Below are 19,014 nucleotides of genomic sequence, written 5' to 3'. Positions count from 1 at the left end.
AAAGTCAGGCACGCACAGGACAGTGAAGATGTGGCTGCAGGCAGCAGTGCCTCCATTTCCCTGCCACCAGCACAGCCCGAGATGAGAACCGCACACTCTTGGGCCTGGTAACTGCGGCCCCACGCCTCGGGGTGATGTGATGAACACTCAGGAGGCATGCCTGCAATCAGTGGCTTTTGAGGTCCCCCATAACCCCCCCCAAAACAGGCCAGTATGGTTTAATGGTCATTTCATTAATGATTGTAGATGGGAGGCCTATTAGAAAGCAACTCTTTCTTCAAGGTTTGACGGTTTTCTTTAAGCTAAATAAGGGCCTTGGCTCAGCGTTACGGATGGACATGGCATTGGGCATTGTGTGTAGAAAGAAGGCAACATGTCCCGCATGCTTAAGAGACTCAGAGCTACCACATCCACCCTGGCACTCTAACAATGAACCACAGTGTCGAGGGGCTTGCCTCAAACGTCTACCAAAACTCCTGGTGGTTAGGAATCTGAGAGCATTTCCAGGTAACTGAGCAGCCATCAGGATGGCTTTTCTAGACCTGCTGGAGTTCATCCTGCATGAAGTGTGCAAACTCATCCGTTAGTTACTGCTCCAGACTGGGGAGTACCTCTGGAACTTGAGCAGTCTCTTACAAAACAAACTTTCCCCCTGATGCTCACCAGAGTCGAGTGTGTCCTTGCTCGTGTGTATCCGGTCGTTCCTTTGAGATAAGGAGCCAAAAGGGCATGGAGGAGGATTAGACACAAAATGCTGATCACTCTTGCCTGCGGCATCATTGCCCACATCTCTGCTCTGCCATCACATCTCTGAGGTTCCCTGTTCAGCAATCCTTGGTTCAGTCCCCTGATAAACAGCTTGGCATAACACCACTCAAAGAGAAGAGCTGCCAGAAATGGGGCCTTCGTGGGAATAACAACTCTCAAAATGAATAGCAGATGATAAGATAAACAACACAGAGATAACTCCACTTGTGCTTCCACAGTCTCCGGTCTCCAGTGGGAAGAGGCGCTGTGCCCACAAAGTTGTCTCTCGGCTTTTTGACAAGTGGCTTGGCCCTGTCTTGCCAGGCTCCTTCAGATGCTCTCGTCATGTTGTAGAAAATATGCTCACCTCAGCGGGCAGGAGGCAACAGGCTTGCAGCTGGCTCTGCATGTGGGCCTGACTGAGGGCAAGCCCACTACGGCCAGGACAGGTAGTGGTACTGCGGCCCCAACAGCATCTCTTAGCCACTCTTAGCCTCGGGCACAGAATCCGCCAAGGCCAAACTGAGGAAGACCGAGCGTTTACGTCACCTTTCTACCTCTGTTCTCTGTGTCTTTTTAAAATAAAGCTCTTCACTTGAGATCTGAGAAAGATGTATTTGTAGAGCAGGTTATGTCTGAGAAATCCCCACCCCACCCCTTTACTCCATTCTGCTCTCTTTCCCATCCTTTCTTGCTGTTTCTTCTTCCCCAATTTACCACTCTTCTATACCCATGAGTTCGATGCTGGTGAACGTCCCCACTGCTCTTTGGCTTCTTGGATTCATCAGGAGAGGCACGGTAGACAGCGAGGGTGAAGTTCCAATGTTTGCTCCTGCAGCTCCTATGCTGCACATCTGTATTCTGGCCATGGCCATGTCCCCTCTTCAAGGTCAGAGGTGCTGCAGACTGTCCTGTCACAACCACAGCACCAGCCACAGCCTGCTGTGGGTTCAGTTGCCACTTCCCTCCCCGCACTCCTCACCAGCTCTAACAGTGCAATTCTTGACTGGTCTGCTTCTATCCCACCTTTATTCCTGCATTTGTTCACAGGGTTCCAGCCAACCTATCTCCAAGCTTGGGTCCAGAAGTGACCCCAATTGACTGTGTGTGTCTCAACTGATTGTGCATGTCTGTCTGTGTTTAATGCTTATTTCTCTCCCATTTGAGAGGGGGAGAGTGAACTTCCACCTATTGATTTACTTCCCTAAATGCCCACAGTAGCCAGAGCTGGGCTGGGCTGAAGGCAGGAACTCAGAATTCCATCCAGGTCTCCCACATGGCTGGCTCAAGTGTCAAACCAGTTTCTGCTGCCTCCCGGGAATGTGGTGGCAGGAAGCTGGGTCGGCAGTGGAATGCTAGGATGGAACCAGCCCTCCAACAAGGGGCACAGCCATCCAAAGCAGCATCTTAACTATGAGGCCAAACACTGGCCTCCATGCAGTTTGTCTCCTTCCAAACGCTAGTTCCTCTAAAGCTGGCAATGCAGAGACCTCTGTACTTTTTCATTTTTATTCCTTTTTGCACACACTTGCTTCCCCTAAATCCAACCTGGTAAAACAAATACATGGAAATGCAACTGGGTAGGATTACTTTCTCACCCTCCCCCGAGTTAAAACATAAAACTTAAAGAGCTTTAAAAGTGAACCAGAATGACTAGGAGCTGCGTGTTCAGAAGAAAGCAGGGGACAGGGATGGTTCTAAGCTCTAAACCACGGCTCAACATCTGAAGCATATTTTCAAACAAGAGACAAAAACCAAGCACACTGCCTTTTTTTTTTTTTTTCCTTTTTAGACATCTCTCCTTCAGGGTGCTCCAGCAATCCCTTTGATAAAGCACAGAAATGCCATTTGTTCCCACTATCAGCAAAACAGGATTATGAAGGAATTGCCACCATTCCTCCCCCCCCAGAACCCATCCCATCTCATCCCATCTACACTAATACTGGAAAGACAAATGGAATGTTCTGGATAACTGTGCCACCCAATCCACAGCTGCCCTAAGTTCCAGAGATGCTTTTTTTTTTTTTACTTTGCTTCAACTTCTGCACTGTCACCCTCTGAACCAGCTACTTTGAAACCCAACTCCTCTCTTTTATCGGATGTGCTTAATGCTGATTAAATATTTATACTGCCAGAGGCTCTTGTGCCCCCACCATGAGAGCTACAGATTTGGAATGCTCGGGAGCTCTAATTGTGAAGGAAAGCACAGTTAGATGCATAGTCCAATAGACAAAGTTGCGTGGCCCAGTGTCAGTGATTGGTCAGGGACATAGGCCGGGGGGTGGGGAAGGGATGACATGTTGACACATGGATTTCTTGTGAACAGATGACAAGAGACGATCTGAGGTCAAAAAGCAGAACCGGGTTGATTCTAGGCCCCCTTTTGTGGCTGAGATAGGACCACTGGAACTTCCCCTTTGCCTAACTTGCGCTCCCATGTGCCTCATTCCCAACTGTGAACTAGGCGTGGTTTGCAAACCCAGGACTCTCAATCCCTCCACCTCTACCACCTGTTACTTGCAGCTTCAATGACATTACCTCTAGCCACCTGAGCCCAGTGAGTGGCATAGTATTAAGTGTTTGAGCGATAGCGAGGCCGGGGGGGGGGGGGGGGGAGGAGGGCACTGTGAAGGCGTAGGTCTACACCAGGGCGCCTGGCCAGGGCCAGTTGGAAGTGAACACCAACCTGATTTCTGCTTTCAAGCCATACTCCCTGACATGGGATTGGCTGTACCCAAGGAAAGAGGCCTGCTTCCTTTGTACAAGAAATCTAGCAAGCTAGGAGTAGTACAGATGAGGCCCAGGTACAGACCCAATGCCACTACTCAGGGACAGTGTAGCCTTGGTTTCTAATGAGGTTTAGCATCTATATTATGTAGGGGTGTGTGTGTGTGTGAGGAACACTCTTGCCTATTAAATGAGATAACAATATTTGGTAAAGATTTCAGCACAATGCCTAGCACACAGGAAACACTCAACAGATGTTATTACGATGAGTATAATATCCAACCAGGGCTCTGATGCCATGTTGGCTGACTGTATTAGTTTGCCAGGGAGACATTGGCCTGGGTACAATGCTAATATCTCATCTGGGTGCCAATTTGAGTCCTGGCTGCTCTGCTTCCCATTCAGCTTCCTGCTAATGTGACTGGGGAGGAAGTCGATGATGGCTCAAGTGCTTGGGCCTCTGCTGTCTGTGTAGCACAGCTGGATGGAGTTCCTGCTTCCTGGCTTCAGCCTGGCCCAGACCTGGTTCTTGGGGCTCTTTGGGGAGTGGATAAAAGATCTCTTTCTCTGAAACTCTTTCAAATACACAGACACATGAATCTTTCTAAAAAGAGTGTGCCTAGATATTGATACATCAGAACTAGATGGAACAGTTGAACTACTGTATCCAGAAAAACTGCCAGAACCACATCCAAGTCCACCTCTGTGGTCAGTGTGTAAGCCATTCAGTGTCAAGAAAACATCAGACACCTATGTAGATCTGATTGCTTCCAAATGGTCTAAGGGATAGGACAGCAAGCTAACCGCAAGAAGAAGGAATAGGAGGGTTTCAGAGAGAGGCAGTGAGTTCTGGGACAGCAGCAGAGTCCGAGTAACATAAAGAGGTGAGAATGAGATAAAGAAAATCAAGCAGTCTTAACTACTGCAAGCCGATAGACGGAGTGGGCAGGGAGGCAGATGGCAAAGATGTCCTTGTGTTTGAGAATACTCCTTTTGTGCAGCAGCAGAGTGCTTATTTTAGAAATATTAAAGTGTAAGGTACACTGCTTTAAGGATATTTAAGAGTCAGACTGTAAGAATAGGCCAATTAGAGGACAAGCATGATGAAAGCTCTATTACCAAACACTCTTTGCTACCCATTTTGTGTGTACCCCAGGGATGCTGTGACTGTAAGGGTGTGTGTGTGTGTGTGTGTGTGTGTGTGTGAAATTAGATTAGGGGTCACAGACATAATACAAAGCTGAGAATGCTAATAGTGAGGCTATTATTTATCTTTGTTTAGATCCCCATCCTATCTTTTCAGTTAGACTCTCAGCTTCTATGAATAGGCTCTGTGTTATTAAAAACATGAGGATCATGAGATCCTTTGATTAAGAATGGGAGAATATTAAACATGGGAGGGTTATATATGAATGAGAGTGACCACACTAAAATAAACCAGAAACACAAATCAGTAGCTGAGGAAGCTGCAGTCCTGGAGGAACCCCCAACACAGGGGCCTGCAGAGGGGGCGGCCAAGAGCATGGAGGTGTGGCGAGAGAAGGGAGCCACAAACAGAGGAGGTACACCGAGGACAATGAACCCAGCACAGCACTAGCCTGGGCCTTGGGTGCTACACAGACTTGCATAGATGAACCAGCAGCTCACAGCAACAGGCTGCTGGCACACACTCCAACTGGCATGGGGAGTCTACAGCATCCTAGACCAAAGTCCAAAAACATTGACCATGGACTGACCCCCTAGCCCAGATAAGCCCTCTGGCTTCAGATTTGTACAGCACTTACACTTCTCACTGGGACCTTACTATTATTATTGTTAAAGACCACAAGCAGGCATTAAGAAACTTCTACATACAGGGTCTTACAGTGGGAGATTCCTATTTTGTTAAACAAAACAAGGCCTTTTCAGGTTTCCATGCTCCTCTATTTGCTATCCTTTTTGTTTAAAACATCATCCCCTCTTCTCTACTTGGCAAACACTTATTCATCCATCAAGGCCCAATTTGAAAACCACTTCTCTTTGCAGTCTTGCTTGAAATGGTGTTAGAAGCTCCCTATCAAACTAAAACCTCCTTTAAAAAAATATAGAAACCAACTGTTAGCCCCACACCACGTTCCACGAGAGCTAGATAAGGGCCCTGTGGCACAGCAAGTATATATTTACTTATTCTAAAATGGTACTGAGTGACTCCTCCCTTCATGCCAGGTTCCATTGTAGCAGTAGCATGCCTGTCTAATCGATAGCCTAGGAGTGAAATCTTCGCCTTGCAACCACTCGGGATCTTCTATGGGAGTCAGTTCTTCTTCTTCTTCTTCTTCTTCTTTTTTATTTGTTTTTTTTTTTTTTATTGCAAAGTCAGATATACACAGAGGAGAGACAAAGATGAAGATCTCTCCAATGATTCACTCCCCAAGTGACCACAACGGCCAGTACTACACCAATCTGAAGCCAGGAACCAGGAACTTCTTTCCAGGTCTCCCACGTGGGTGCAGGGTCCTAAGGCTTTGGGCCGTCCTCTACTGCTTTCCCAGGCCACAAGCAGGGAGCTGGATGGGAAGTGGGGCTTCCGGGATTAGAACCGGTGCCCATATGGGATCCTGGCACTTTTGAGGTGAGGACTTTAGCTGCTAGGCCACCGTGCCAGGCCTCGGAGTCAGTTCTCAGGTATCCACGTCTCAATGCTTGGCAGCTTAGTGGGCCTTGTACAGCCATGTGGAATAAATATCGGCTGAATCATACCAGAAGCCTCTTAGGGACAGGTGTCATTCTTGGACGTCCCCAAAGCTCCAGCCACAATGCCTTCACTCGACAACTGCACCAATACATGTTGACCAACTGGTGATGTTCTCCGCAGAGACAGAGAGTAGAAAAGGAGAAAATCCTGTGCCTAATCACAAAAATATATCCTCGACGACATGGAGGAGCCACCCCAGGATGCAAGACAGAGCATTCTGCATTTGGATTATTTGTTCATTTACAGCACCTTTCAGACTTTGCTTGGAAATAACTGTGTGAAGAGCTTTATACTGTAATTATGCTAGACAAAGCTTATAATAATTATAATAATTATCAACTGCATGCCAATAATACTTTAACAATTCCACTGAGCAAAAAGATCACACATGTGTTGAACAGGTATTTATAATGAAGCTCTTTAAAACAGAAAGGGCACAGATTAAAAATTTTGCTTTTTTTTTAATATGCAAGGATTTGGACAAATAACAACCCGCTTTTTGCTGGTAGAAAACTTCTGTTTACAGTAGAAACTTTCTCTAAGTGCCCTGTGGATTGCTTCTAAGTCCAGGGAGGATGTGAGCCATATATTCATCTTGGAGACCTGGACTGATACACTGTCCTCTGTTTGACACATAGAAACAATGTTCCCTTCTGAGAACCTGTGGACTGGAGATCCACCTGTCAAGCAAGCTCTGAACTTACCCACAGGAAAAACTCAAGCTTTTAGGTACGCTAGGAGTCCCTCTAGTGGATAGAAAAGGTACTTGATACATTATTTTTATTAAATACATTTTTAAAAGCCATGCTACCTGAGGGGAGTTGCAGGGTCCCGTGGTTAACAAGACTTCACCCCTCATTAGCACCTGTTCCTGAAAGTTGGAAGTATGTCATCGATTAATAAAGTCTTGGTGAGCACTCCTCTTTCTCTCTGGCATCCATAATAATTAAGGTATCTGCCTGCAGGCCTGCAAATGCAGCATGAAATTACAGTCGGCCCTAGCACCAAGCAATAAAATGAACACTCTTTAAAACACCACCAAATAATCTCTATAAAACACTCCCAAATCAAATTCTCATCTGTAACTATTTTGGTCCAAACTGATAAGGTACCTTCATCCGAATCATGAGGGAGATTGCTTCTTTTTCAAGAATTTGCTCCTGTCTATAGCAATGGCAGCCTGTAACTTAGAGAACATGCTTTATGTCTTGTTGAAATCAGATTTACTTGGGGGTGGGATGTTGTTACTCCTTGTCACATCTTTTGACAAATCCCTGCTGTGGATGTGTGTGTGGTGTCTCTGAGTTTATCCTCAACACAGTTGTTCAGTATAAACACAACTCGGGATGCCAGAACGGGGGAGGTGAGGAAACAGATGTGCCTAAGACACAGATCATGGCCTCTGCAAAGCTGATCATCTGCTCTGATAGGTCACCTTTCTGACTCCCTTACTGAGACAGTCTGGCTTACAGGAGAGAGCTTACACTTCTTAGCGTGATATACAAGGTCCCTGCTTGCCTGTCTTAGCAACAGGATACTCTCATTGCTTTTGTTCATGTGTATCTGGGCTCTGTGCTAAGTTAGCTGGAGAGGAGCTGTCTGTGAGCAGCAAACTTGAAATCTGGAGGCTCTTGTGGCTATCTGGATCCCTGTCAAAGAAGGTGTTGATGCTAGACTGCCGTGGAGTGACACAAAGAAAAGGAAATGAAACACACTTTTCGCTAATTTGACACTCAAAGAACAGGGACACAAAAGTATACTTAAACCAAAGGTTTATGACCTTCAGGGCTTTGGCATCACTTTGGGGTCTAGAGAATGACACATGGGGTCAGAGAGAAGAGCTTCCTCCCTTTCTTCGTATGAAAGGGAACATTTAAACAAGAAAGGAAGGAGTTACATTCTGCAAGGTGCTTCTATGGGGACTCCTCAAAATGACTGGCAAGTCGTGAGATCGCACAGGCTGGGAATAATCTACCCCCGATGCTCTAGGTCTCAGCTCTCACTCTAGAGCTATCCACTGGGGAGATTATTCACTCTGAAAAGTTGTGTGAGTCAATGGTGACATGTTTAATGGTAAGGCAAAAGAACCCTTATGGCATAGACAAGAAGGAGTTAATTTTTTTCCTGCACTAGGAGTCCAGTTGCCAGTGTTGGCTGCGCCTCCGTGTTACTCTCCAAGAACCCCCCAGGCTCTTATTATCTTTCTGCTGTCACAAGATAGCTGCCACAGCTGCAGACATAATATTAGTTTTCAAGACAAGAAGGAAAGGCCAGCTTTCTCCTAGCAGGACTCTGTCTCTTCATGGCCAAATGCAAGTCACTGAGCAGACATCGGCTTCGATTTCACTGACTGGAAAGTGGCCACATCCCTACCTAACACCAGGTACTAGTGAAGAAAACGAATGGCTGGGAGTGGGTTGTGTGCCAGGGTCTGAGGAAGGAGCTTACCTTCCATGGGATCACCACAAGATTGGTGACAAAGGTTCTCTTAGCAGGCAACTGGGGGAGACAGGGGCAGCAGTGAGCTCTGTGCTCTGCTTTGGCAAGAATGATCCCTCAGCGATGCAGGAAGGTCTCCATCTTTCTCTTCCCATTGGGTAAGTTCTACTCAGCCTTTGGGTTCCTACGCCAGTATCTCTCCAGACACTCGCTCTGTGGAACTAACCAGGCCTTCCTTGATACCACCAACATACCTAGTTCAAAGCCCTTCATTTGCTCTCAGTCACTCTATTGCCATCTGTATTTGTCTGGTGTGCTCAAGGTTCCAGAACTCTTCAAAAGAAGTGGATCTACTCCACCTGTCTTTGACTCACATGTCTAGCACAATGCCTGGCACAGAAGTTTGGTACTCATGGGATGCCTATGGCGTAAACAAATACAAGATAGAAAATGATCACGTTTCCTGGGGCTTCTTCCAGCGTGAAGGTCCTCCGAACTCACACAGCAGATGCTCATTGCATTCAACCACACCTATTTATGAAGAGTCTATTGTCTGCCAAGCACCAGGGCAACACAAAGAAAGCTAACGCACGTTCTGAGGGAGGAAAGTATGCACAGGGAAGATAACTAACAATACAAAATAGCATCAGATAAGCACAAGGAATGCAGTGGTGAGAAGGAGAGCCAGGAGTTGGGACTAGGATGGAATGGTAATTAAAACTCACAGGTCATTCAAATCTTAATTTAATCAACACTTTCCCTCTCTGTCCCTCCCAGCTTCTCAGTGATGTAGGAGGATTGTCAGATTTGAATGTCATTTCTTCTGGGTGCCCTGACTATCTTGCAGTGCACCTGTAACCCAGGAGCTAAAGAACCACCGGGTGGGTAAACAGCCAAAGAGGAAACCGGGGAGCAAAGGGGAACTTGTGAATTCATAACTTAGCTAGTCCGCTCCTGAGCGGCTAAACGCTGATGCAGTTTTACCCAGCCACTGAAGATCAAACGATTCCATAGTTCACAACTGTTCTACAGCCCAAGTCTCTGTGACTGTGTGTCACTGGAAATGAGACAACTAAGCCACGTGGAAATGCACTGAGTGGATGATTTTATAGGCCCATGGCTACATGGAGCCTATGTTTTGCAGGGGGACAATACCTGATAGCTAGGGATGTGGGAGAGCAGACCTGAGAGTTTCCTAAGGGGTACTGAACATTTGGGGGGTGCAGGCTTTGGGCCTTTTGACAACCTGATGAAATCTAGGCACTCATTCCAATATGTTTCATAATGTGTAAAATAGGAGGGATGATGGGTATTAGACACAGGAAAGATACCATTGCTTGGGATACCAGAATCCCATATCAAAGTGCCTGGGTTTATGTTCCACCTCCGCCCCCCACCTTTTTTTTTTTAAAGATTTATTTGTTTATTTGAAAGGCAAAGTTATATTATGAGAGGAGGGAGAGACAAAGAGATCTTCCATCTGCTGGCTCATTCCTCAAAGGGTTGCAACACCCTGAGTCTGTGCCAGGCAGAAGTCATGAGCTCAGATAGTCTTCTGGGTCTCTCACATGGGCTATGGTGCCATCCTCCACCACTTTACCCGATGTAAGAGCAGGGAGGTGGATCAGAAGTAGAGCAGGGAATCTAGGATGCTGGCACTGCAGGTGGTGGCTTAACTGGCTATGCCACACTGCCAGCCTCCTAGATTTCTACCAGTGTGCCTCCTGGGAGGTAACAGATGATAGGTCAAGTCCTGGAGTTCCTGCTGTTCATATGGGAGACTTGGGGCCAGCCTGACCCAATCCCGGCTGTTGCTGGCATTTAGGAAGGGAATCAGCAAGTGGGAAGTCTCTGTCTCTACTTCTCTGCCTTTCGAATAAAACAAACACATAAATAATGTAAAAATACATAGGATTACAAAGGAAGCCAACTATGTTGAAATGCAGCTACAAGGGAATTTTCCAAGATGCATAATAACATACATCTCTAATAGCAGTGTAAGTGACAAGATGTGGCAGCACCTGTCATATTTAAACCTGATCTGAGGTAGTAAGAAGTAGACTCTGAGACATCAGCAACAACTGTCATGTGATTTGAAAAGATCTGGGATTTCTCGCAGTGACAAAGTCACAGGTGCTACAAATATCATCCTAGCTTGGCTGCCTACATTTGTTCACAGCTATAAATGATAAAGAGGTCAGAGAAAATAAAGCTGTAATTTTCTTTGGTCATCCAAGTTCATAGGCCCAAGTCTAAAACTGCTGTTCTGGGGACCCCATGCCACACGGTGACCATGCTGAGGACCAGGGTCAGCATATGTTTGCTTGACAGATGGGCACAGGGTCTGGAATGTCATTTCTTATCTTTTTTTCCCTCTGTAATTATACCACAATTTTTCTGTCCCTTAGGAAAGTACCCATGAGCATTTCAAGATTTTTTTTTTCTTCTTGACACCAACATTACCTTCTTTCTAATTCCCTTTTCCATGCAATTTTTGATGCACCCTGACTTGTCCTTAGCTAAATTCAACAGCAAGAGGAGAGCAGGAACCCCATGAGGCTGCTGGTGGGAGAGACAGTTATGAAGTACACGGCTGCCAACTTTCCTTGGACTGTGGTTAACGCTGCGTTACTGTGTTTCTGCTGACTTAGTAGCTGTTGAATGCTTTACCAGATGAGGAGATCTCAGAGATAGGAAATGATTCAGGAAGAGGAAATTGAAACTCTGCCTAGAAGAGCTGTTTGCTCATTGCATGACATTGCTCTTTAGTGTTGAGACCATTTGAAGAGTAAAGCAGGGCATCAAAGATCCTTCTCTTCCTTTCTGCCACTCTCCCTTTCAAGTAAAAAAAAAGTACATGTATGTGAATGAGGAACCCTCGTAAATTTCCATGTTGTAAAAAACAGGGGCAGGTATCTGGTACCATGATTAACATACTGCTTGGACCGCCTGCAGCCCCTATCTGACGTGTTCTCAGTTTGCACTGGAGCACATGTTGGTTCAGAGGAATTGCTGCATGCCACCCACATGGAAGCCCCAGATTGAGTTCCCAGCTGCAGACTTTGGTCTGGCTTAGTCATGGCTGTTGCAAAAATTTGGGGAGTGAACCAGAGGTTAGAAGATTTTCTTTCTTCTTTTCTCTCTTTCTATCTCTCCCTCTCTCCTTCCTTCTCTCCCTCTCTTTCTCTCTCCCACTTGTTTGCTGGTTTTCAAGTAAAATGAAAATAAATAAATAAAAATGAAATAAGCAAAAGTTGTAATCATAATGGACTGGGCCAGTTGCCTCAGGGTGTGGTGTTAGTTGCCCCTTGCTGTTTACTCACCAAGAGGGACACAAGGGGAAGTGTTGGGAAAGTGTTTCATTGTTGAGAAAGTTAAGTTCCTTTTTGACTTAGCATTCAGCACTCCAGGCACCCATTCTCCTTCAATAATTACCGCTTAGTTGATTAGATGTGCCTTCAAAGATTTGTGATTTTTTTTAATGCAGAAATCTATCCTACAATAGAAAATTCTACATCAAAACGGTAGGGAATTAGGAACAAACCACGTCATTTGGAAATTAAAAAAAAAAATCTCAGAAAGATCATATTTGTGGGGGCAATGCTGTCCAGAATATTGAGTTGGTGTTTGTTCATGGACAAAAATTCCTGATCAATCACACACACGTGTTACTTAAATAGCAAAAAGTGGGCCTGACACAATGACTCGGTGACTAAATCCTTCCCTCTCACACGCCAGGATCTAATATGGGTACCAGTTTGTGACCCAGCTGCTCCACTTCCCAATCACTTTCCTGTTTGTTATTTTGGAAAGCAATCGAGTAGCAGCCCAAAGCCTTGGGACCCTGCATCCGTGTGGGAGACCTGGAAGAGACTCCTGGCTCCTGGCTTTGGATCAGCTCAGCTCCAGCCAACTGGCTCAGCTCTGGTCATTGCAGACAGATCTCTGTCTTTCCTTCTTTCTGTAAATCTGCCTTTCCAATGAAAATAAGTACATCTTAACAAGAAGAAAAACAAATGAGCTGAGTACAAAACACAATTTCTGGGTAGTTGCTTTTTGCTTCTAGATCTGATTTTCACCCAATCATTTGCAGAGCACAAAATCTGTGATCATAGCCACAGGGTATTCTTTCCCTTGATTTTGGATTTCTGGAGCTATTCTTGGCAGCTGCAGTGTCGTCCCGAGCAATGAGTGGCTTCTCAACAAACATTTGCTGAACAGGATAGACTTCAAACGCTTGTTGCTGGCGAGGGAAGATGCAACAAATGCTTTATCTATAGACCTGGCAGAAGCGTTCGGCTAACTGCCATTCCCTAATTATGTGAACAATGGCTGCAAAGCAGGAGCTTTTGAAATCTGCAAATTATACAGCAGGAGAGAGTCTAACAGCGAGGCTCCCCATCACCGTGCAAAAGCCAGAAAGGAACAAAATCAAGGCTGCCAGAAATCTGAAAATGCCCCACGAGCTACTGTTGCATAAAACACTCCTGCTGATCACCACAGCGCCCTGCACTGCATGCTCTCCTGTTTAGCTTCCTGGCCTGTGAGAAGGAGAACCAGAAGCATTTCCGTCCAGTGGGGCTGACTGTGAGGGTGCAGTGAATGGGCACTCACGCTCTAGCCGGCACCTGGTGGTGTGTGGGACTCAGTGATCCTGCCGGCCAGGTTGGGTGTTGCATGAGGGTCTGACATTATTTGCGGGAACCACAAAGGCACTGGGATAAACAGAAGCTTTTGGCTTTGGGTGGAAAGAGGGTAGAACCTACATTGTGAAGTTTCCCATTTACAGCCTTGCTGGACGGCTTTGGCTGTGCGAAATAAGCTTCTGCAATTCCGTGTGTGGCTGGCTACCTTCTCGTCCTGCAGTCTCAGCAGAGAAGCCCTGCTCAGGCATGTCTTCCCTCCCTCCCTGACTAAAGGAGCTCCCTCCATCTCCTCCTCTCCTTCAGCACAGCACTGCTTCCCTTTAGAAACAGCCACCTGCCTGTGTGATTACACAGTGCTGGCTTACCTGGCCAGTGACTGTGGGCACTGCCAGGCTGTCCACTGCAGGAAGGCAGTGACTATGCCTGCTCACCGATCCCTTCCTCTCCCAGCAAGGTGCCTGGCCACACGTTCATGCATGGGGAATGGATGTGTACCTGTGGCAAGCAAATGGGCACCTGCCGTAAGTAGACAGGACCAACACACATCTACAGACAAGCTCACGTCTAGCCAGCAGGGCATTCCTCTGGTCTGTAAGACACTTGCCTTTGAAAGCACGCCACCCTTAGAAAAGGGAAACTACCCCAATAGATTCCTCTGTGACATTACAGCCTCTTCCCTTGAGAGAATTTCAGATCAGCCCTGCCTCGCAAGTCCTTCCTCAGATTGATTGGGCTGAAGCTGGATGGGCTGTGACCCCTGAGTAGAGGAAAGGCAGCATTTCCAAGCCCACTGCCCTTCTACTAAGAAACACTTGGTCTTTGAGACTTCCTGGAAGGCAGGAGGTCCATGGCCAAACTTCAGGGTATGGGAAAATCAACAACATCCTGGAATCCCTGGGCAGGTCCACACATTCGGGGCAAAATAGAACAGCCACAGGAGTTTTGTAAAGTCCAGTATGGGAAAAAGGAAAACATAAAAAAAAGGAAATCCTGGCACAGAGCTCTCAGGACTGCTGGGGGCAGCACAAAGAGAAAGAGGAGGAGAGATTTCCTGATCCCACAGGAGAAAGTGGCCTGCAGACTGAGAGAGCCTCCGTGGAAATGCCACGGAGTGCCTGAACCCCAGGGCTCTAGGTCAGGGCCCCCGGCTCTCTCCTGTCATAAACACACGGGAGACTTCCTTAAATGCGTTCATGCACATTCTCACACTTCAGACTCACAGAGTAAGGCGGGCCCCAGACTCTTGCACCGCGGACACCTGAAGGCAGGCTCTGGAAGCCTGGTGCTTGGGACACACCAGGCTGCTCTCACCCCTCTTCTGTTACAGAGGCTCTCAGAACACAGTGGAGAACACCCGCAGGAAGTGCAGGGGAGCCAGGACCCAGCAAGCCCAGCTGGTCCTTAACTCTCCCAAGCACAAGAACTGCTCCTCAAGCCAGTGATGATGAGGGAAGGGAGCAGTAAAAAGGAATGCGGACTATGCTACAATACTCCTGTACTCCTGTATGAAAGGGCATCCTCACACCTTCTTCCACTTTGCTGGCTTCTGTTGGAAGAATCATCATCACTGACAGATTTGTTAGAATAAAAGACTTTATTGCCATCTTCCAGAAAACTGTCCTAACAAACTCGCAGATGAATTGTGTTCACGCTGAGTGGTACTATTTCAGTTGTGGTACAGTTGTGCAGTGCTCCACCAGCACAACTGTACTGGGCAGCCTGGTGCAGGTCGAAAGATCTAACACACTTCAATGGTACCCAACTTCTGGCTGATCAGGAAGATAAAGAAATGTTTGCTGGGATTCCTTCCGGGCAGTGTCTTTCTCATGAGGAATTCCAGAGGGGCCCCAGGTGGAAATCAAATGTTTTCATGGTTCACCAATTACACTCTGCTGTCTTTGTGCAACTTTCTGCAGGTGCCGATTTCTTAGGACAGTCCTCTGGATTTTACTTTTGTTTTAAAGATACATTTTCTGTATTTGAAAGGCAAAGTGACAGGGAGGGAGGGTGGTATGAGAGAGAGAGGACAAGATAGATTTTCCAGCCGCTGCTAGTTTACTCTCCAATTGGCTGCAAGAGCTGAGGCTGAGCTAGGCCAGAGCCAGGAGCCAGGAATTCTACATAAGCTTCCTACGAGGGGAACAGGGACTCAAGTACTTGGATTATCCTCTGCTGCTTTGCTGGGGTACATTAGCAGGGTGGTGGGTCAAACGTGGAGCTGCTGGGATTTGAACTGGTGCCCCAACATGGGTTACTGGCACCACACGCAGCACTTAACCCCCCTAGACAGTGCTTTTAAACACCTTGTTCGAAATGTGGTTGCTCTACCCCACTTAATAGCACCTAGACTTCTAGTTCTGGGATGGGATTCTTGTATTCATTTCAGATAGTAATTGTATTAGGAGCTCAAGTTTGAGAATGACCGAGAGGCCAAAATTTAATTTCCACATAAGAAGTTTATGATCTATCAGAGTTATCAAAGCTCATCTTCCTGGGGCAGACATTGTAGTGCACTGGTTTAAGCTGCTGCCTGTGACACTGCCATCCTACATGGATGCCAGCTCAAGTCCTGGCTGCTCCATTTCTGACCCAGCTCCTTGCTAATGCACCTGGGAAAGCAGCTGAAAATAGCCCCAGTGTTTGGATCCCCTGCACCCATGTGGGGCACTTGGAAGAAGGTCCTGGTTCCAGGTTTTAATCTGGTCCACCCCTGGTCACTTGGTCATTTGGGGAGTGAAGAAGCAGGTGGAAGTTCTCTGTTTCTCTATCTCTTTGTCTTTCAATAAATAAATCTTTAAAAACAAAATGATAAAAAAAGAAAAACTCCGTTTCCTTACCTCCGTGTCCTTATTGATTCTTTGCAAAACCATGGTTCTTACTGCATTTCTTCTGCTTCAGCCAGTTTACAATGCACTCGATGGACACGCGTAATGGACACAAATGAAGCATCTGTCAGAGAGATAAAACCAGAGATCTCAAAACAAAGTCTTGGTGGTGTCTTGGAGTGTTTGTTTAGGTCTGTAATTTGCAGGTAGATGGGGCTCAATAGTAGCCTAATTCAGTACATGTAATTGTGTATGTGTGTGTGTATGTGTGTGTGTGTGCACATACCCATGCATGTGTTGCTTGAAACTGAGTCAGGGAATACCTTTCCTGCCTTCAGTTTCCCAACTGAAAATGTTCCCACACCCAATAGCCAGGTGCTTATCACGAGGGCTGGCTCCGCGATAGGAGTATATAAGGTTGTGTACTGCAGCCTCCTGATTCACACCTGGGGCTTGCTCGTCCCTTGGCCTCCAGGTCTCTCAAAACAGATAAAACTGCAATGAAGGTCTGCAAATTCCTGGGAGGGAAATCTCTGGGGTTATTTTGGAAAGCAAATATAACTGCAAGCAGCCGGCTTCCATTTGTCCAGAATTACCTAGCTACGTGGAAGCTGAGCAGCCCACATGATTACACTTGTGTTAAAATATTTTGAGCTCCACCCACTCTCATTCCATTTTTAGCATGGTGTGATGGAGGCAAGCAGACCATAGCAGTCTGTGTGAAAATGTCACCCAGTGACTGAAGCTCAGGCCTGTCTGCAGGTGGGGCCTGCCTCCTGCCCACCTGTTCCCTGCTACCATAAACATGCAGGTCGCTTTTCCGGATCTTTTCTCACCAACTCCCAGGTTTAATACACAGAAAAAGTAGGGCATGCCCCATCTCTCTCCATTTGCCAGCTTAGGAAACCAGTTTGCGGACGCTGGTGTGTGGGAGAAAGGTCAGGAACCCTAGTATGAGGGGTCTTTCCATTCCTGCTTCAGTGTTCCGTGAGTTCCGGATCTCAGTGCTGGGATGATCTGTGGGAATTCTGAAAAATGCAGATACCAGGCCCAACCTCTGATTCTCAAAGAATGGAAACTGGACTGTGTAATGTTTGAAAGCTCTATTTATTCCTCTGAAAGGCAGGGATGAAAGAGAGAGAGAAACAGATATAGAGAATACATTTTTACTTGCTAGTTCATTTTCCAAATGCCCACAACATCCAGGGTTGCGCCAGGCTGAAGTCAGAAGGAGCTCTGTACAAGCCTCCCACATGGGGACAGCGGCGGGCTAGCATTCAACTCCTGGGCACTCGTCTGCCTCAAGAAGCTGGCTCAGACTCCAGGACTCTAGCCAAGCTCCAACAGAGTATGTGGGTGCCCCACACAGCTGCTTCATCAGCTGTGCCCCGACATCTGCCCCCAGACTGTGCTTTTAAAGAAAAAAAGTACCACAAATTCAGATAAACAGCCAAGGCTGACAACCCTTCATTCAACATATGCTTAATCAGAAAGCCCAGACAAATGAATGTGGAAACTGACACAGGGAAGAAGCAGCCTGGCTTGGGTCATCTGCAAATAAAGTTCATGCCTCGTTGCCAATAAAGCATGCATATCATGTCATGTATGAGGTCATCCTATGGAGCTGTGCAATGGACAGAGGTCCTGTTAGGAGGAAGTCATGAGGAAGACTCCAAAGAATGCGATCTGAACATAAGCAGGAGCAGGACGTCCCATTAGAATGAGGGGAGACAGACAGGTGCTTCCCAAATTCTCGTTTGCTCATTCTGGCTCCCTCCATGCTAGCCAGGGTACTGACACCTGGTATAGTCAAGTACTGGGGCTGTGTACTAGTCTGATAGAAAAGGATCCTATCTCAGACGTGGCCAAGGTGTTGGGGAAGCACAGCCTGCACCCTCCCACCCCCTGCCCCCGCCATGCCCATCATTGCTCAGGGCTGGGTCAAATCTGACAAGGACAAGGAGTTCGGAGTCAGCTGGCTCTGATCTCTGCTGCTGCTGGCTCCTGTGTGATCCCATCACTAAACCCAGCCTTGGCTTTCTTTGCATTCCAACAGGGAGCTCAAGTCTGGTTTTGCTTGTTTTATAGGCAGGACGCATGGTGCTACCACATCTGTGCACACATACCAAGTAAGCTGTGTTTTTCCATTACCGTGTAGCACCACTGGATATATCAATTCCAAGGGGGGTGTGTGCATTAAGTAAGTTCCTTGCGTCATTAAATACCTATTTTTCTGTGCCTGGCATAGTGGCTCATCTGGCTAATCCTCCCCCTTCTAGTGCCAGAATCTCATGGAGGTGCTGGTTTGTGTCCCAACTGCTCTGCTTCCCACCCAGCTCCCTGCTTGTGGCCTGGGAAAGCAAAGGAGATTGGCCCACAACTTTGGGACCCTGCATCTGCCTGGGAGACCTGGAAGAAGCTCCTGACTGTCAGCTTTGGATCAGCTCAGCTCTGATCATTGCAGTTATTTGGCGAGTGAAACAGTGGATAAAAGATTTTTCTCCCTCTCCTTCTCTCTGGAAATCTGCCTTTCCAAAAAAAAAATAAGCAGATCTTTTTTTAAAAATGTAAGAAATAATCCTATTTTTCTGGGAGCTAATCTGCTGTCCATCCCTGCTCGAGGAATATTTGGGAAACATTGCTTTCCTTCCTTGTACCAGAAATACACCAGAGAGTTAAGGAAAGAGAAAGTCGGGGGACTCAGAAATGTGGTGGATGTGGTAGTAGATCAGATGGCTCCAGAAACGTGGGAAGGTCCTGAGGGAGGGGGAGAGGGTCCTGTCCTGCCCAGTGATATGTGACCATTTCACATGCGTTATATAAAGCTGAATACAGCTTCTAAGTCATCTTTTCAGCAGCCCTCATTGCATTTAGATGCCCAACGGCTAGTGAATGG

This window comes from Ochotona princeps, chromosome 15 (genome assembly GCF_030435755.1).
Source record: "Ochotona princeps isolate mOchPri1 chromosome 15, mOchPri1.hap1, whole genome shotgun sequence".
NCBI classification, from domain to species: domain Eukaryota; kingdom Metazoa; phylum Chordata; class Mammalia; order Lagomorpha; family Ochotonidae; genus Ochotona; species Ochotona princeps.
This window is presented reverse-complemented; position numbering follows the sequence as displayed.